Source organism: Pleurodeles waltl, chromosome 6, assembly GCF_031143425.1.
Source record: "Pleurodeles waltl isolate 20211129_DDA chromosome 6, aPleWal1.hap1.20221129, whole genome shotgun sequence".
In the NCBI taxonomy this organism is placed as follows: domain Eukaryota; kingdom Metazoa; phylum Chordata; class Amphibia; order Caudata; family Salamandridae; genus Pleurodeles; species Pleurodeles waltl.
Window position 1 is genome coordinate 1,130,795,688 of NC_090445.1, and position 6,649 is coordinate 1,130,802,336.

A 6,649-nucleotide genomic window follows, 5' to 3' on the forward strand; every position below is an offset into this window, starting at 1 on the left:
TAAATAAATTGTTTTGTGTGAGTGTTGCTTGTGTCATTGTGTTTGTAGTCAACCTCAGCATGACAGTACCTGTGACAAATCCCTCCTTACATTAACATCTTATGAGTATCTCATTTGCATGACATGAATTACACAGTGAACATCTCACAATGATCAAAAATGACTAATACACATTGAATGGGCATTTGTTAAAGTGAAGGGGTCAATCATGGTGGATCTAATCATTAGAGTAGCTACTCATCATTTAAAGTCCAAAGTCCAGTGTCCTACTATCATGGAAAATGGAAGGTGGTTAAAAAACAGTCCACAGAGTGAATCTGTGCCACACAAAGGGGTCTATCCGTAAGTGCTCACTTCCTGGCAGTGGGTGTGTCTTGCCATCTGCACCTCTGGATGTACAGGTGGACGTTGGCACTTGCAGGTGGGTTCTTCAGCTACAGAGGCAGGGTTGTCTGCTGCAGGTCCTTCCCCTGACAGGGCCTCCCTTCCTTTGGCTGCCACAAGTGTAAAAGAGGCTGGTGATAAAATGGAAGGGGTCTGGTGTTGTAGCTGATGGTCCCTGCTCAGGATAGTGTTGATGTCTCTCAGCACCCCTGTTAGGGTGGCCATGTGGGCATTGTGGGCCTGCAACTGTTGCATAACTTCCTGGTAGTTTCCCCTCTACAACCTCTGGATCTCATGGAGTATGGTAACTACCTGGCCCATCATACCTTGAGATTCTTGGTAAGCACCCAAAACTTGGGCGATGGTGCCCGAGGCAGAACTATCCCCAGCAGCCTCCTGCTGCTGGCCCACAGAATCCCTCCCATGCACCCTATCCCCACGTGCCTGCGCCTTTGGCACAGCTTGCAACCTACTACTGGTTCCAGGTCCTTCATTGCCAGAGGTGTCTTGTTGTGACCCCAGTACCTGGACAAGGGGGCACGAGATGGTTGTAACTGTCCTCCGGATACAGGTTTGGGTACTACTGGATGCCTGCAATGTTGAGGCAACAGGGCTGGGAGGAGGGCAGGGTGAGGCTGACAGGTGTCGTCTGGCCAGGTTCCCTTAGATGGGTCAGAGTCGTCCTCAATGTCTACATTCCTGGGGGTTCTATCCCCATTAAGGGCTTCATCTGGAGGGTAGTGGCAGTCTCTGGAGTGATCACAATGGTGCCAGTGGCAGGTAGACCTGTTGAAGTGAGAAAAGGAATGTTACTGGTTGTACTGTGACATGTAGCTTGAACAGTTTACAGAGACATTTGTTTAGGGCCATGCACACATCGGCTTAGCAGGTTTCCCTTATGAGACAGGCACACCTGCTATCAACAGTTTAGAGTTAACATTTGGTGGACAGACCATTTCTATTTAATGCCAACTTGCATCAGGATGTCTTTGTATTTTAGCACTTGGAGGTCTGTCCATAGACTCATATCTTTTAAAAAACAGTCAAACCAGTGGCTGAGCATGACGTCGCTTAGGCCACCCTAAGACCTAGTTGACAGCTATGCAGGTAGACCAGTAAACGTGTTGTGTCTGTTAGTTGTTATCATATGGTTAGTGCCTTGTGGATATGTGTTCTGCCACAGGCATTTAGATGATGCATCTTGTGACCTTCCATTTGTATTTCATAGATACAGTTTGGCTGTCCTTCCTGTCCACATTGTTTTCCTCTTAGCTTAGCTACGCAAGACAGATCTAGTTGATTAGGCACATCACAGAGTATAGCATTATCTGTTTTTGACTACCTCCCAGGTATGTAAGCTTTATTCATGAGTTCACAGCCAGGTGCATGATATCATTTGGACATTGTCCTGGTCATTGAAGTTAGAGGGTCTGATCCTCCTGGGATTTACCATCATGTTACAGCAAGTACTACACACATCATACACAAGTCATCCTCTCAGGTAAGTACAGTTCCATTGCGAGTTAGCGTGCAAGGATGTTTGGACAGATGTACAGTGGGCTGGTGCTTTGCATTGGGTAGACAGTGCCTGCTGACCATAGCATTCATGTCATTGCCTGTCTAATACCCACACACTATACAGTTGAGATCCCCTCAGGTGAGTGGAGTTCAATTGCTGAGTAGTGGGAGAAGGGTCATAGTAGCAGAGGACAGTGTTGTTGCTGAGTAGAGTGTGAGTCCCAGTGTCTGCTGCCCTTTGCATTCCTGTCATTGCCTGTCCAAAAACCACACACTACACAGTTGAGATCCCCTCATGTGAGTACAGTTCAATAGCTGGGTATTGGAAGAAGGGTCATAGTAGCAGAGGACAGTGCTGTTGCTGAAGACAGTGTGAGTCTCAGTGCCTTCTGGCTTTCACATTCCTGTCATTGTCTGTCTTATCCCCACACGTTGAGATCCCTCAGGTGAGTACAGTTCAATAGCTGAGTAGTGGGAGAAGGGCCATAGTAGCAGAGGGCAGTCTTGTTGCTGAGTGTGAGTCCCAGTGCCTGCTGGCCTTAGAATTCCTGTCATTGCCTGGCCTACACACATACTATAAAGATGGGACCCTATCAGGTGAGTACAGTTCACAAGTGATTTGCACAATAAGGTGATTTTTATAATGGTTGAACATTGCCTGCTGGGAGTTGTAGTACTGTTAGTCCCTGTACTACACACATCAAACACAGATGTTGTGCCCCCAGGTGAGTCTACTTCACATGTGAAATGCCAGACAGGGGTATTTGGGCAGGTGGGCACAGGCGTGGTGAGTAGAGTGACAGTTACAGTGGCACCTTGTGATCAGTGAGCATGCATGCCAATACATTTTAGTGCTACTTGTATTGTGACTTACCAGACTCGGCTCCCCCAGGTATTCCTGTCAAGCCCTCAGGATGCAAGATGGCCAAGACCTCCTACTCCCATGATATGAGCTGGAGGGAAGGAGGTGGGTGACAACGCCAGTCTTCTGGACATGCAGCTGGTGCCTGGATGCCATGGAACATCCCTTGCCTCTGAGGTCATTCCATCTCTTCCTGATGTCTCCCCTTGTGCGCAGATAGCTGCCTACACAATTCACTCTGTCAACTATATTTTACCGCATTTCCATTTTCCTCGCAATTATAGTCTGAAGGACTTGGACTCTAAATAAATGTTGCTCTACTCTAATGATTTCATCCACAATGACTCTTAACTCGTCATCTGTGAAATGGGGATGTTTCTGAGGTGACATGGTGGTGGGAAACAAGGAAAAATATAAGTAAAGAAATGTGGGTGCTGTGTAATGAGGGGGTGATGGGGAGCAAAATTGGTGTTGGGGTGCTTTTATCTGTGGCGGGGGTGTTGTTAGGGTGTGGGATGTGTGCCCAGTAAAAGATGGAGGGGTGCCTATTCTAAGATTCTGTATTTTTGAATGGCGCTCTGTCTTCTGTGTGGGCCGCTGTAGATACAAAGGATTGTGGTGTGTGAAGGGGTGTGTTTTATAGTGTAATTTGCAGGTGTGTTGAGTGGGTGAATGTGTGTCAGCGGTGTGGTTTTCAAAGCACACCAATGTGGTGTTGCGTATTACTGTGGGGACCACCAGCCGCTGCGGTTGGCACCTTCATTGGAAGATCACTGTGGCATGACCGCCATGCTGATTTTCAATTTGTAATAGGTTTGATAGTAGGTTGATGGGCTGGCGGTTCTTATGATTGGACCGCCTGTGTCCTGCCCTCCAGAGTCCAAATGCATTTGGATTTTTGGCTGTCTTTTGGCGGGCCTGGCTGTGTGACTTGTAACACGATGGTCTGTGAGACTGCCATCATGACGATCTTTTGGCGGCTGCCACCATAACGGTCTGACGGTCCGACCGACAAACTCGAAATGAGACCCATTGTGTTGGAAAGCTTGAGAAATTATAAAATATAAAGCTTACAGACTGTAGATGGGAATAATAATTAAACACTTGTAAAGCAAAGAGACTTGGCTTTTACCATGTAAAGAACATGAGTGTTGATGAGTGTTGATTGTGAAGTTGTTTGGTGTTAAACTGTGGTGGTATTTAGTTTGGCCACTGGCCAGATGAACAATTTACCATTCGGGATTCCAAGGTCACCTCATCGTTCCCCAAGTATTTCTCTATTTACCTGGTCAAATGTTGCCCAGAAGTCTACATAACAACAGAAAAGGTTTCCATTGATCTCTATCAGCTTTCTGGCAGTTGATCAGAGGCTAAAGCTGTGGTCTATTGTAGAGTGACCTTCCACAAAACCAGCCTGTTGAGTAAGAATCAACTCATTCTGCTCAGACCATTTCTTATACTTTGTAGAAAAACTTTGCATAAATCTGTGCCCTATATCCACTAGGCTTATGAAGCCGCTGTTTTAGGATGTTGGAGTAAACCTTTTCATATATGCGCTTTATAATAGCCCCTTTTCACCTCTTAGTGAATAGTCCCTGTCTTGTAGCGTCCCTGTACCATCCCTTTCACTGTTATTGCTTTAAATACTAGATGGAAAAATCAAACCCATTAGCCCACATTCTTCTTATTATAATAGCAAAGATGTTATCTGAGAGAGCAGCTCTAGATAATGCAAGGGCTTTTATAACTCTTTCTAAAGCATGTTCCATAAGGCTATGAAAACATTAATTACTCACATACTTCTTTTGTGTAGGATCAATAAAGCCATTTGAATAAGTGTCATCCAGATAATGTCACCCAGATAATGTATCCATAATTTTTCCGAATCCTTACAACTAGCCTTAATTTGTTTCATTCCCATCCCATTTTGAACTAATCTCCAACAATTCTGGACATCTTTAGATACTATTCATTTTTTTTATTTCATCCCCATTTGTCTTGTAATAAACTCTCAATTATTTTATCATCGTTTATACTGTGACCTTACCATTATGATTTTCACCTCCATATTTTTTTCTTGTTGGCCCTTTCCTTTTTTCTTCACGGGCCTCGACTGGCTCTTTAGTTCTTGACACTGGTTATTAAATCATCCTTTGTTACTAGCCCAGATTATAGATTTCCTAGTTGATTAATTATCTCCCTTTTTAAACTCTACTGTAAGACTTTTTACTATTTGTGTTACTGTTTTCGTATACCAACATAGTTTCCTAATATTATCTTTAATTCATCAGTCTGCCAAAAAACTTGCAAATCAGCTAACTTTATTTGTTGTTGCTCCTTTATCTGTGTTGCTAACTTCCCAGGGCACTTCACATGTGTAATTAGAATCTGGTCCCTCTTATTGGTTGTGCCAAGTTGTAAGGAGGTTTGTAACAGGAAAGGTTCACTACCCTCTGCCCTCTAATGGGAATACATGAAAATCTACAACAAGAGCAAAATACCACATTGAAATAAAAACATGATCAATTGGACAACATTATTGGCCTTTACAAAAGGTATGGGCAGCGGTATTATCACCAAGAAATTGACCATTAAGACACATGAAACCCCTACTTAATTGCATACCCAGGGAAAACTGCATTCGGATATGAATGATGATAGTAATTCTTCAAAGAACTATGACCCTCATTTCGACACTGGCAGTAAAAACCACCTACCCACGTGGCGACGGCTGCCAAAAGACCGTCGCCGTGGCTACCAGCCGTCTGCCATATTATGACCACAGCCAGATTTCCGCCAGAAGAATGGTGGAAATCCGGCTGTGGCCATGCTGGTGGTAGCAGCGCCCCCCCTCACATCTCCAGCCGGGGGACCCCCTGGATCCAGGTCAGTCGGGTCTCTGACAGGGGAAGGGGCTGGGGGGTGTTGTGTGTGTGTGTGGGTGTGTGTGTGAATGTTTGTGTGTGCTTGGATGCAGGTGTGTGTTGTGTGTTGAATACGTGAGTACATGTATGGAGGTGTGAGTACGTGTATGTTGTGTTATGTGAATGCATGTCTGCGTGGGTGTGGATGTGTGTGTGAATGGATGTATGCATGCGTGGATGCATGTGGGAATGGGTGTGTGTATGCATGTGTGTGTGAAGGGGAGTGAATGTAGGGCTGGGTGGAGGGCTTTGGAGAGGTGGGGGCTGGGGGATAAACCCAGCAATTCCCTGTCACTGATAGTGCCTACCACCATGGTTTTCGTGGTGTTAAGAAAGCCACAAAAACCATGGCGGTAGGTTGGGTCATAATCCTGCAGGTGGAAGAGTGACGGCCGCCGAACTGGATATCTCCAGCCTGGTGGCTGTTACCGCCGTGGCAGTCGGAATGGTACATTGGCGGACTGGCTTCAGCCAACCCGCCAATGTCATAATCTGGCGGTAAGTACCATTAGCCTGTTGGCAGTACTTACCGCCATATTATCGCCGACCGCCGGGGTCGTAATGACCCCATGCATGTTGTTAATGGCAGTAGTTCTTGCATTAAAATCATCTAATACCAAAGTGCTGAATTTGTTGTTAAATTAATATAGTCAATCATAAAAAAGGTTGAGTTTTCAAAATATATTGATGTGGCACTGAGGGAGAGTTGTCACTCATATCATGTTGGTAACAGTGGCATTGCTGCTATGGCTGGTATGTATTACCGTTGTTACAGATTGGAAAAGCCTTTTTTACGTTTCTTCTGGCAACCCTGCCTGATGTACTGAAGTGATCACTGTTGGTAATCTTAAATAGATTGGCCGCTAATGTAGTCTTGCCCGATGATGTGGTCACCATTACAACATTATTAATATTAATAGCTCTGGATGCTTTTCATTTGACATAATAAGGTCTTATTACA